A 13,453-nucleotide genomic window follows, 5' to 3' on the forward strand; every position below is an offset into this window, starting at 1 on the left:
CGTTTGGCTCCCAGTTCATCTCAGTTTGGCTCCCAGTCTGGCTCCCCATTCAGCCCAGTTTAGCTCTCAGTTCATCCCAGTTTGGCTCCCAGTCTGGCTCCCCATTCAGCCCAGTTTAGCTTCCAGTTTGGCTCTCAGTTCATCCCAGTTTGGTTCCAGTTTGATTCCCAGTTTAGCTCCTAAATTGATTCCCAGTTTAGCTCCTGAATTGATTCCCAGTTTAGCTCCTAAATTGATTCCCAGTTTAGCTCCTGAATTGATTCCCAGGTTGTCTCCCAGTTCATCCCAGTTTGGTTCCCAGTTTGGCTCCCAGTTTGCACCCCTCAGCCCTCAGGGCCCCTCCTCACTCCCCAGTCTGCCCAGTTTGCCCTCACAGACCTCCCAGTCTGCCCAGTTTGCCCTCACAGACCTCCCAGTATGCCCAGTTTGCCTTCCCATCCTTCCCAGTCTGACCAGTTTGCCCTCATAACCTTCCCAGTCTGCCCAGTTTGCCCTCATAACCTTCCCAGTCTGACCAGTTTGCCCTCATAACCTTCCCAGTCTGCCCAGTTTGCCCTCACATCCCTCCCAGTCTGCCCAGTTTGCTCTCATAACCTTCCCAGTCTGCCCAGTTTGCCTTCCCATCCCTCCCAGTCTGCCCACTTTGCTCTCATAACCCTCGCAGTCTCCCCAGTCTGCCCAGTTTGCCGCCAAAACCCTCCCAGTCTGCCCAGCTTGCCCTCATAACCTTCCCAGTCTGCCCAGTTTACCTTCCCATCCCCCCCAGTCTGCCCAGTTTGCCCTCATAACCTTCCCAGTCTGCCCAGTTTGCCCTCAAAGTCCTCCCAGTCTGCCCAGTTTGCCCTCACAGTCCTCCCAGTCTGCCCAGTTCGCCCTCACAACCCTCCCAGTCTGCCTTCCCATCCCTCCCAGTCTGCCCAGTTTCCCTTCATAACCCTCCCAGTCTCCCCAGTCTGCCCAGTTTGCCCTCACAGCCCTCCCAGTTTGCCCTCATAACCCTCCCAGTCTGCCCAGTTTCTCCTCCCAGTCCCCCCAGTACCCATTCCCCTCACAGCCTCCCCCCCCCGCCATTTCCCGCCCTTTCCCCTCACAGGGTCCGGCTGGCTGGCATGGCGGCTGCTCCCGCTCCCGTCCCGCTCCCGCTCATCCCGGTTATCCCGGGAAAAGCCCGCGGGATGTAGCTCTGTCCCGGGGCGGGCCCGCCGGCCCAGAACGGCGGCGGAGCTACCGGAGCCACCGCAGCCACCGGAGCCTCCATCTTAGTCACTGCCGAGCCGCACCGCGCCTGCGCCCAGCAAATGCCGCCGTGAGGGGAGGGCACGGCCTGGCCGCCATGTTGGGTGTCCGGATAGAAACCATCGCTTCCCTAGGGAATCCCCTGAGGATTTCCCTATGGAATCGCCTGTGGAAGTTGCTCCTGTTTCTGGGGACACCGTAAATGCTCTATATGGGGGAATCGCTCCCGTTGTTCCCTAGATTTGAGCCCCACACGCCACAGGAAGGCGCCGTTCCCTCCCCAAGATGGCGGAAACACCGCTTCCTGTCGCTGTGAGGGGAGGGCACGGCCTGGCCGCCATATTGGGTGTCCCTATTGAAAACATCGCTTCCCTAGGGAATCCCCTCTGGAATTCGCTCGTGGTTTCGGGGGAGAAGCTGTTTTTTGGGGGATTCTCCTGTTTTTGCCTCTCTGCGGGGACATCGCTCCCGCTTTTCCTTGGATTTAAGCCCCAAAAACAATGGGAAGGCGCTGATCCCTCCCCAAGATGGCGGCGCCACCCTTTCCGGCCGCCGTGAGGGGAGGGCGCGGCCTGGCCGCCATGTTGGGTGTTCCTATAGAAACCATCCCTTCCCTGGGGAATCCCCTTTGGAATTCGCTCCTGATTTTGGGGGAAGAAGCTTTTTTTGGGGGATTCTCCTGTTTTTGCCCCTCTTCAGGGACATCGCTCCCGCTTTTCCCTGGATTTGAACCCCAAACGCCATGGGAAGGCGCCGTTCCCTCCCCAAGATGGCGGAAACACTCTTTTCGGCCGCCGTGAGGGGCGGGCGCGGCCTGGCAGCCATGTTGGGTGTCCCTGCGGAAACAATCACTTCCCTATGGAATCCCCTATGGAAGTTGCTCCTGTTTCTGGGGGCACCGTAAATCCCCTCTGTGGGGGAATCGTTCCCGCTTTTCTGTGGCTTTGAGCCCCAAACGCCACGGGAAGGCGCCGTTCCCTCCCCAGGATGGCGGCGCCACCACCTGACTCAGCACGCAAAGGGTATTCGCGGCCTCTCCCGGCCGCCGTAGTTATGGGCGCGGCTTTCCCGCCATCTTGAGAGCGGCGGGGATTCATTCTCGCCCTCGCTCCCTTCTCAATATGGCTGTTATAACCACACGGCGCATGCGCAAGCCGCTCTTACCTTCCCCCGCCATTTTGAGTGTGGCGGAAGTTCCTCCCTCCCTCCCGGAAGTTCCCGCCTCCCTCCCCAAGATGGCGGCGCCAGCACGTGACTGCGCACCGGTGCGCTGCTGGGCGTGGTCTGTAGCCCAACGCCACGCCCCCTGGGCGGGGTTTGGCTCCCTGCTGGCCAATCAGCGGCGGGGAGCGTGGCTTGGGCAAGGTAACAGGTTGCGCTGTTGGCGGCGGGAGAGAGAGAGAGAGAGAGAGGTGAGTGCGGGGGGGAGGGAGAGGACACGGGGGACAGCGGAGGGGGGTGGGACAGCGGACAGGGGCTGGGGACAGCGGGAGGTGGGCACACCGGACAGGGGCTAGGGGCATCGGACAGGGGCTGTCCGCTGGGTGGGGGGCTGGGGACATCGCACAGGGGCTGGGGACATCGGACAGGGGTTGGGGACACGGACAGGCTCCAGGTGGCACCGGAAAGGGTTGGGGACACTGAGCAGGGGCTGGGGATGACTGCACGGGGTTGGGGACATCGGACAGGCTCCGTGCAGCACGGACAGGGGGCTGAGGACACTGAGCAGGGGGCTGGGGACATCGGACAGGGGGTTGGGGACACTGAGGAGGGGGTGGGGGACAGCGGAGAGGGCTTGGGGACATCGGACAGGGGGTTGGGGACATCGGACAGGCTCCAGGTGGCACCGGACAGGGGCTGGGGACATCGGACAGGGGGTTGGGGACATCGGGGAGGGGGTTGGGGACACCGGACAGGGGGCTGGGGACATCGGAGAGGCTCTAGGTGGCACCGGAGAGGTGTTGGGGACATCGGACAGGGGGTTGGGGGCACCGGAGAGGGGTTGGGGACACTGGACAGGGGGCTGGGGACACTGAGCAGGGGCTTGGGGACATCGGACAGGAGGCTAGGTGACACCGGAGGGTGGCCTGGGGACACCCAGAGGGTCCTGGTGGCACCGGAGAGGGGGCTAGGGACATCGCACAGGGGGTTGGGGACATCGGACAGGGGGCTAGGGACAGCGGAGAGGGCTTGGGGACATCGGACAGGGGCTTGGGGACATCGGACAGGGGGCTAGGTGGCACCGGAGGGTGGCCTGGTGACACCCAGAGGGCCCTGGTGGCACTGGAGAGAGTCTCAGGGACACGGGACAGGGTGCTGGGGACAAGGAGGAAGGTCCTGGTGACACCAGAGGGGGCCCTGGGGACATGGGACAGGGCCCTGGGGACACCAGAGAGGGTCTTGGGGACACTAGAGAGGGTGCTGGTGACACTGGTGAAGGTCCTGGGGACACCCAGAGGGTCCTGGGGACACCAGAGGGGGTCCTGGGGACACAGGACAGGCTCAGGGTGACACTGGAGAGGGTCTTGGGGACACCAGAGAGGGTCCTGGGGACACTGGAGAGGGTCTTGGGGACACTAGAGAGGGTCCTGGTGACACCCAGAGGGTGCTGGGGACACTGGACAGAGTGCTGGTGACACAGGAGTGGCCCTGGGGACACGGGAGTGGCTCAGGTGACACGGAAGAAGGCGCTGGTGGCACCGGAGAGCCTCAGGGTGACACGGGAGTGGCCCTGGGGACACGGGAGGGGCTGAGGTGACACGGAAGAGAGTGCTGGTGGCACTGGACACAGCCCTGGGGACACGGGAGGGGCTCAGGGTGACACGGAAGAGAGTGCTGGTGGCACTGGACAGAGTGCTGGTGGCACTGGACAGAGTGCTGGGGACACGGGACACAGCCCTGGGGACATGGGACAGGGCCAGGGGACACGGGAGTGGCCCTGGGGACACGGGAGGGGCTCAGGGTGACACGGAAGAGAGTGCTGGTGGCACTGGACAGCCCTGGGGACACGGGACAGGGCCAGGGGACACGGGAGTGGCCCCGGGGACATGGGAGTGGCCCTGGGGACACGGGAGGGGCTCAGGTGACAAGGGAGGAGCTCCGGGTGACACGCAGAGAGTGCAGGTGACACGGAAGAGAGTGCTGGTGACACCAGAGAGGCTCAGGGTGACACTGGAGGGGCTCACGGTGACATCCAGAGGGTGCTGGGGACACTGGACAGGGTGCTGGTGACACTAGAATGGCTCAGGGTGACACTGGAGGGGCTCAGGGGACACGGAAGAAGGTGCTGGTGACACTGGAGAGGCTCAGGGTGACATCCAGATGGTGCTGGTGACACGGAAGAGAGTGCTGGTGACACCAGAGAGGCTCAGGTGACACAGGAGGAGCTCAGGGTGACACACAGAGGGTCCTGGTGACACTGGAAAGGGTCCTGGTGACAGTAGAAGGGATCCTGGTGACACAGGAGGGGCTCAGGGTGACACGGGAGAGGCTCAGGGTGACACAGGAGGAGCTCAGGGTGACACCCAGAGGGTGCTGGTGACACTGGAAAGGGTCCTGGTGACAGTGGAAGGGATCCTGGTGACACCAGAGAGGCTCAGGGTGACACAGCAGGAGCTCAGGGTGACACCCAGAGGGTGCTGGTGACAGGGGACAGGGCCCTGGGGACACTGGAGAGGATGCTGGTGGCACAGGAGGGGCTCAGGGTGACACAGAATGTGGTTAGGGTGACACTGGAGGAGCTCAGGGTGACACCCAGAGGGTGCTGGTGACACTGGACAGTGTCCTGGGGACAGTAGAAGGGATCCTGGTGACACAGGAGAGGCTCAGGGTGACACCCAGAGGGTGCTGGGGACACCAGACAGGGTCCTGGTGACACAGGAGAGACTCAGGGTGACACACAATGTGGTTAGGGTGACACTGGAGGAGCTTAGGGTGACACCCAGGGGGTGCTGGTGACACTGGACAGTGTCCTGGGGACAGTAGAAGGGATCCTGGTGACACGGGAGAGACTCAGGGTGACACAGAATGTGGTTAGGGTGACACCAGAGAGGCTCAGGGTGACACTGGAGGGTCTCAGGGTGACACTGGACAGAGTCAGGGTGACATTGGACAGGCTCAGGGTGACACCAGAGAGGCTCAGAGTGACACCCAGAGGGTCCAGGTGTCCCTTTGCAGGGTCACAGTGTCCCTTAATAGGGCGCTGTGTCCCTTTAGGGGGTCCTGCTGTCCCTTTATGGGGTCCCAGTGTCCCTCAGTAGTGTCCTACTGTCCCTTTATAGGGTCACAGTGTCCCTCTGTGGGGTTCTGCTGTCCCTTTATGGGATCCAGGTGTCCCTTTATGGGATCCAGGTGTCCCTTTATGGAGTCCCAATGTCCCTTAATGGGGTCCCAGTGTCCCTTTATAGTGTCCTGCTGTCCATCTATGGGATCCCAGTGTCCCTTCATGGGGTCCTGCTGTCCCTTCATGGGGTCCTGCTGTCCCTCTATGGGATCCTGCTGTCCCTTTATAGAGTCCCAGTGTCCCTTTGTGGGATCCCAATGTCCCTCAGTAGTGTCCTGTTGTCCCCTAATGGGGTCCCAGTGTCCCTTTATGGGATCCCAATGTCCCTCAGTAGTGTCCTGCTGTCCCTTTATGGGATCCTGCTGTCCCTTTATGGGATCCCAATGTCCCTCAGTAGTGTCCTGCTGTCCCTTTATGGGGTCTCAGTGTCCCTTTATGGGGTCCTGCTGTCCCTTTAGGGATTCCAGTGTCCCGTTTGGGGTCCTGCTGTCCCCTAATGGTGTGCTGTCCCTATAGCCTGTGGTGGCCTATACGTTCTGGGGACACTGCAGCTTATAGGGACACTAGAACCCTACAGCCAGTGGGGACCCTATAGCCTCTGGGGACCCTGTAATCTATGAGATCCTATAGACTGTGGGGTTCCTATAAACTATGGGATCCTATAGACTTTGGGGTCCCTATAACCTGTGGGGACCCTATAATCTATGGGATCCTATCGACTGTGGGGACCCTATAACCTGTGAGGTCCCTATAGCCTCTGGGGACCCTATAACCTGTGGGATCCTATAGACTTTGGGGTCCCTATAACCTCTGGGACCCTATAACCTGTGAGGTCCCTATAACCTGTGGGGTCCCTGTAACCTCTGGGACCCTATAGACTTTGGGATCCTTATAACCTATGGGGCTCTTATAGCCAATGAGGACCCTATAATTTATAGGGACCCTATAACCTCTGGGATCCTATAGCCTATGGAGTCCCTATAGTTCCTGGGATCCTATAACCTGTGGGGATCCTATAACCTATGGGGTTCCTATACTCTGTGGGGTCCTATAACCTCTGGGGTCCCTATAGACTTTGGGGTCCCTATAGCCTGTGGGAACACTGTGGGAAACCCTATAGGAGATCCTATAACCCTATAGTTCCTGGGGCCCTACAGCCCTTGGGAACCCTATAGAAAACCCTATAACATCTGGAAACCCTATAGGAACCCTATGGAAAACCCTATAACCTATGGGAACCCTATAGGAACCCTATGGGAGATCCTATAACCTATGGGAGACCCTATAGACTTTGGGGTCCCTATAACCTATGGGGTCCCTATAACCTATGGGATCCTATAGACTTTGGGCTCCCTATAACCTCTGGGACCCTATAACCTGTGGGGTTTATATAAACTTTGGGGTCCCTATTACCTATGGGGTTCCTATACTCTGTGGGGTCCCTGTAACCTCTGGGACCCTATAACCTATGGGATCCTATAGACTTTAGGGTCCTTATAACCTATGGGGTCCTTATAGCCAATGAGGACCCTATAATTTATAGGGACCCTATAACCTCTGGGGTCATCAGAACCTATGGAAATCCTATAGTCCCTGCAGCCCTATGGGAGACCCTATAACCTATGGGAGATCCTATAACCTATGGAATCCTGTGGGAAACCCTATAATCTATGGGACCCTATGGGAAACCCTGTAACCTCTGGGAAATCCTATGGGAAACTCTATAACCTATGGGAACCCTATAGGAGACCCTATAACCTATGGGACCCTATAGACTTTGGGGTCTTACAGCCCATGGGAACCCTATGGGCAACCCTATAACCTATGGGAACCTATAGAAAACCCTATAACCTATGGGATTCCTATGGGAAACCCTGTAACCTGTGGAACCCTGTGGGAAACCCTATAACCTATGGGAACCCTATGGAAAACCCTATAACCTCTGGGAAATCCTATGGAAAACCCACTAACCTATGGGATTCCTATGGAAACCCTATAATCTATGGAACCCTATGGGAACCCTATAACCTGTGGGAAACCCTATAACCTGTGGAACCCTACGGGAAACCCTATAACCTGTGGGAAATCCTATGGAAACCCTATAAACTATGGGAAATCCTATGGGAAACCCTATAAACTATGGGACCCTATGGGAAACCCTATAAACTATGGGAAATCCTATGGAAAACCCAATAACCTCTGGGAAATCCTATGGGAAACCCTAAAACCTATCGGAAATCCTATGGGCAACCCTATAACCTATGGGATTCCTATATAGATCCCATAAAATCCCCAATGGGAGTTTTGGGGTTTTGGGGATGCCATAAAGCTATTTGGGAAAATTCCCAAATCCTAAAAAATTCCACCTGGAATCCCAAAAATCCCAAAATCCCCCTTGGAAAAATCCCTCCGGAATCCTAAAAAATCCCACCTGGAATCCCAAAAATCCCAAAATCCCCCTTGGAAAAATCCCTCCAGAATCCTAAAAATCCCAATTGGAAATCCCAAAAATCCCTCTTGGAAAAATCCCACCTGGAATCCCAAAAATCCCACCTGGAAATAAAAAAAAAAATCCCAAAAATTCCCCCTTGAAATTCCCCAAATCCACCTTGGAATCCCAAAAAGAAATCCCCCAAAAAAATCCCAAAAACTCCTCCTTGGAATTCCTGTTCCCAAAATTTTAGGGTCATTGAATTCCCGGATTTTTATCCTTGGGATTGTATGGGAATTTGTATGGGAAATTATATGGGAATTTATATGGGATTATATGGAAAAATGGGAAATTATTTGGTGAATTATTTGGGAAATTAGATGGGAAATTGTGTGGGAAATATGGAAAATTATATGGGATTATTTGGGAAATTGTATGGGAAATTAAATAATATGGGAAATAAATTAAATGGGGAATTATTTGGGAAATTGTATGGGAAACTGGAAATTATATGGGAAATTGGGAAATTGTATGGGAAATTATATGGGAAATTATATGGGAAATTAAACAATATGGGAAATTAAATGGGAAATTATTTGGGAAATTAATTATATGGGAAACGATATGGGAAATTAATTAGGAAATTATATGGGAAATTGTATGGGAAGTTATATGGGAAAATAAATGGGGAATTGTATGGGAAATATGGAAAATTGTATGGGAAATTAATTATATGGGGAATTAATTATATGGGAAATTAATTATATGGGGAATTAATTATATGGGGAATTAATTATATGGGAAGTTGTATGGAAAATTAGGTAATATGGGAAATAAATTAAATGGGAAATTATTTGGGAAATTGTATGGGAAATTAATTATATGGGAAATTATATGGGAAATTGTATAGGAAATTATTTGGGAAATTAATTATATGGGAAATTAATTATATGAGAAATTAATTATATGAGAAATTAATTAGATGGGAAATTAATTATATGGGAAATTGTATGGGAAATTATATGGGAAAATAAATGGGGAATTGTATGGGAAATTGTGTGGGAAATATGGAAAATTATATGGGATTATTTTTGGGGTGCAAAATTCGGGAATTTTGGGGTGAAAAATTTGGGATTGAATCCCTCGGGGTTGGGAATTTGGGGTGAAATTTGGGATTAATTCCTTGGGATGGAATTTGGGGTGGAAAATTTGGGAATTAAATCCAGGATGGGAATTTTCCAAGGATTTGGGATTTTTCAGGATTTTCTGGGATTTGGGATTTTTTTGAGTTTTTTCGGATTTCAGGTTGAGATTTTTTGGGATTTTTTGAGTTTTTTGGGATTTGGGGTTGATTGATTAACTGAGATTTGGGATTTTTTAAGGATTTAGGGTTGGAATTTTCTGGGATTTGGGATTTTTTGGAGTTGATGATTTTCTGGGATTTGGGGTTGAGATTTTCCGAGGATTTGGGATTTTTCAGGATTTTCTGGGATTTTTCAGGATTTTCTGGGATTTGGGGTTGGAATTTTCTGGGATTTGGGATTTTTCAGGATTTTCTGGGATTTGGGGTTGAGATTTTTTGGGATTTGGGATTTTTTGAGGTTTTTGGGATTTTTTGAGTTTTTTGGGATTTTTTGAGGTTTTTGGGATTTGGGGTTGAATTTTTTTGGATTTTAGGTTGATTGATTAACTGAGATTTGGAATTTTTTCGGATTTGGAGTTGGGATTAACTGAAATTTGGGATTTTTTGGGATTTGGGATTTTTTGAGGTTTTTTGGGATTTTTTGAGGTTTTTGGGATTTGGGATTTTTTGAGGTTTTTGGGATTTGTTGTTTTTGGGATTTTTTGAGGTTTTTGGGATTTTTGGAGTTTTCTGGGATTTGGGGTTGCTGATTAATTAGGAATTGGATTTTCTGGGATTTGGGGTTGATAATTAACCAGCTGGGATTTCCTGGGATTTGATTGATAATTAACTAGGAATTCACAATTAACTGGAATTCTTGGAATTCCTGGAATTCTTTCCTCGTGCCAAAGGGGAATTCCTGATCCCAAATTCCGATTTTCCTGATCCCAAATGGAATTCCCGATCCCAACCCTTTTTCCCAACAAAATTCTCTCTCCCAATCCTCTTTTTTTTGGGTCAAATTCCCAGAAATTCCCATTTTTTCCCCTAAAATTCTCTTTTCCACCCCATTTTAAAAATTAAATTCCCAGAAATTCCCATTTTTTAGGGAAAAGATCCCAGAAATTCCCATTTTTCTAATAAAATTCCCTTTTCTAACCTTATTTTTTTTGGGAATTCCTCATTTTCCCATCCCTATTTTTAATTAAATTCCCAGAAATTCCCATTTTTCCAATAAAATTCCCTTTTCCACCTCATTTTTTGGGGGAAAAATTCCCAGAAATTCCCATTTTCCCCATAAAATTCCCTTTCCCACCCATTTTTGGGGAAAATTCCCTTTTCCACCCCATTTTTTCCACTAAATTCCCAGAAATTCCCATTTTTTTCTTCATGAAAATCCCAGAAATTCCCATTTTTCCCATAAAATTCCCTTTTCCAACCCATTTTTTCAAATCAAATTCCCAGAAATTCCCATTTTTTCCAATAAAATTCCCTTTCCCACACAATTTTTTTCATTAAATTCCCAAAAATTCCCATTTTTTCTTCATGAAAATCCCAGAAATTCCCATTTTCCTGATGAAATTCCCTTTTCCAATCCATTTTTTCTTCATGAAAATCCCATTAATTCCCATTTTCCCATAAAATTCCCTTTCCCACCCATTTTTTGTGGAAAAAAATCCCAGAAATTCCCATTTTTTATTGAATTTCCTCTCCCAATCCTAATTTTTTAAAATTAAATTCCCAGAAATTCCCATTTTTTCCCATAAAATTCTCTTTTCCACCCCATTTTTAAAATTAAATTCCCAGAAATTCCCATTTTCCCAATGAAATTTCCTCTCCCAATCCATTTTTTCCTATGAAATTCCCGGAAATTCCCATTTTTCAGATGAAATTCCCTTTCCCACCTCATTTTTTGGGGAAAAAAATCCCAGAAATTCCCATTTTTTAGGGAAAAAAATCCCAGAAATTCCCATTTTTCCCATAAAATTCCCTTTTCCACCCATTTTTAGGGGGGAAAAAAATCCCAGAAATTTCCATTTTTTGGGGAAAAAAATCCCAGCAATTCCCATTTTTTGGGGAAAAATCCCAGAAATTCCCATTTTTTGGGGAAAAAAATCCCAGAAATTCCCATTTTTGGGGAAAAAAATCCCAGAAATTCCCATTTTTTGGGGAAAATCCCAGAAATTCCCATTTTTGGGGGAAAAAATCCCAGAAATTCCCATTTTTTGGGGAAAAAATCCCAGAAAATTCCCATTTTTTGGGGAAAAAATCCCAGAAATTCCTTTTTTTGGGGGAAAAATCCCAGAAATTCCCATTTTTTGGGGAAAAATTCCCAGAAATTCCCATTTTTTGGGGAAAAAATCCCAGAAATTCCTTTTTTTGGGGAAAAATCCCAGAAATTCCCATTTTTTCTTCACAAAAATCCCAGAAATTCCCATTATTTCTTTATGAAAATCCCAGAAATTCCCATTTTTTTTGAAAAATCCCAGAAATTCCCTTTTTTTCCTTACAAAATTCCCAGAAATTCCCATTTTTCCACTATAAAATTCCCTTTTCCACCCAGTTTTTCCACTAAATCCCCAGAAATTCCCATTTTTCCCCATTTTTGGGAATTCCCGCCTCTCCCCTCCCCCTCGCTGTCACTTTGTCACTTTTCAGCTTCGGAAAAATTCCAAGAAAAAATCCGGAAAAACCGGAAAAACCGGAAAATCCGGAAAAACCGGAAAAACCGGAAAATCCGGAAAATCCGGAAGCTGCAGCTGAGCTGAGCTGGGAGGAGAAAATCCCAAATCCTGGACTTTGACCCCAAATCGAGCTCGGGGAGAGAAAATCGGGAAAAAAATCCCAAATATCGCCGGGAGGGAAAATTTGGGAATTTTGGGGATAATTTGGGATTTTTTGGGATATTTTGGGGTCATTTTTTGGATAATTTGTGATAATTTGATGCCAAATTACTCCAAATTAAGGCAGAATTTGGGGGGGAAAATCCTAAATATCGCCGAGAGAGAAAATTGGGATTTTTTGGGATCATTTTGGGATCATTTGGGGATAATTTTGAGAGAATTTGGGATCATTTTTGGGAGAATTTGGGATTTTTTTTGGTAATTTGGGAGAATTTAACCCCAAATTTCCCTCAGTTTGACCCAAAATTTAGGCAGAATTTTGGGGAAAAAATTCCTAAATATTGCCTGGGAGCTAAAATTTGGGATAATTTGGGAAAATTTGGGATAATTTTTGGGGTAATTTGGGAGAATTTTGGGGGAATTTGGGATTTTTTGAGATTTTTTGGGGTAATTTGGGAGAATTTGGGATCATTTAACTCCAAATTAAGTGAAAATTTTGGGGGAAAAATTCCTAAATATCACCAGGAGAGGAATTTCGGATTTTTGGGGATTTTTTGGAGTTTTTTTGGGGGGAATTTGGGGGAATTTGAGATACCTTTTGGGAGAATTTGGGAGAATTTGGGATCATTTAACCCCAAATTAAGGCAAAATTTGGGGAAAAAAATCCTAAATATTGCTGGGAGAGAAAAATTGGGATATTTTGGGATAATTTGGGAAAATTTGGGATCATTTGGGGTCATTTTTGGGAGAATTTGGGATTTTTTGGGATCATTTTTGGGATAATTTGGGATCATTTAACCCCAAATGGATCCAAATTAAGTCAAAATTTTGGGGAAAAAAATCCTAAATATCATCGGAAGGGAAAATTTGGGATTTTTGGGGATTTTTTGGGAGAATTTTGGGATCATTTGGGATCATTTGGGATCATTTGGGATCATTTTTGGGAGAATTTGGGATTTTTTGGGATCATTTTTGGGGTAATTTGGGATCATTTAACCCCAAATGGCTCCAAATTAACTCAAAATTTTGGGGAAAAAATCCTAAATATCGCTGGGAGAGGAATTTGGGATTTTTTGGGATATTTTGGGATAATTTTGGGAAAATTTTGGGATTTTTTGGGGTCATTTTGGGAGAATTTGGGATTTTTGGGATCATTTTTGGGATAATTTAACCCCAAATTGGGTTCGGTTTGACCCCAAATTAAGGCAAAATTTGGGGAAAAAATTCCTAAATATTGCTGGGAGAGAAAAATTGGGATATTTTGGGATAATTTTGGGAAAATTTTGGGGTCATTTGGGATCATTTTTGGGAGAATTTGGGGTTTTTTGGGATCATTTTGGGGTAATTTGGGATCATTTAACCCCAAATGGATCCAAATTAACTCAAAATTTTGGGGAAAAAAATCCTAAATATCATCGGAAGGGAAAATTTGGGATTTTTGGGGATTTTTTGGGAGAATTTTGGGATAATTTGGGATCATTTGGGGTCATTTTTGGGAGAATTTGGGATTTTTTGGGATCATTTTTGGGATAATTTGG

The 13,453-nt window shown here is 48.6% G+C and overlaps 2 long non-coding RNA genes across 2 annotated transcripts in view; one reads left to right on the forward strand and one right to left on the reverse strand.

Moving 5' to 3' along the window:
* LOC146427372 (uncharacterized) overlaps positions 1-9,444 on the forward strand; it is a 52,135-nt gene extending 42,691 nt beyond the window's left edge. The window contains exons 2-3 of the long non-coding RNA XR_014856540.1: positions 9,255-9,339; positions 9,374-9,444. This is a non-coding gene — a long non-coding RNA (uncharacterized LOC146427372). The remainder of the gene's footprint in view (positions 1-9,254; positions 9,340-9,373) is intronic.
* LOC146427374 (uncharacterized) lies at positions 7,113-7,882 on the reverse strand. The gene is made up of 3 exons (XR_014856541.1): positions 7,778-7,882; positions 7,429-7,458; positions 7,113-7,131 (listed from the first exon to the last, which is right to left on the reverse strand). It is a non-coding gene; the product is annotated as an uncharacterized LOC146427374 (long non-coding RNA).
* Positions 9,445-13,453: the final 4,009 nt, after the last annotated feature.

This window comes from Lichenostomus cassidix, chromosome 25, assembly GCF_008360975.1.
Source record: "Lichenostomus cassidix isolate B80296 chromosome 25, HeHo_3.0, whole genome shotgun sequence".
Lineage (NCBI taxonomy): Eukaryota > Metazoa > Chordata > Aves > Passeriformes > Meliphagidae > Lichenostomus > Lichenostomus cassidix.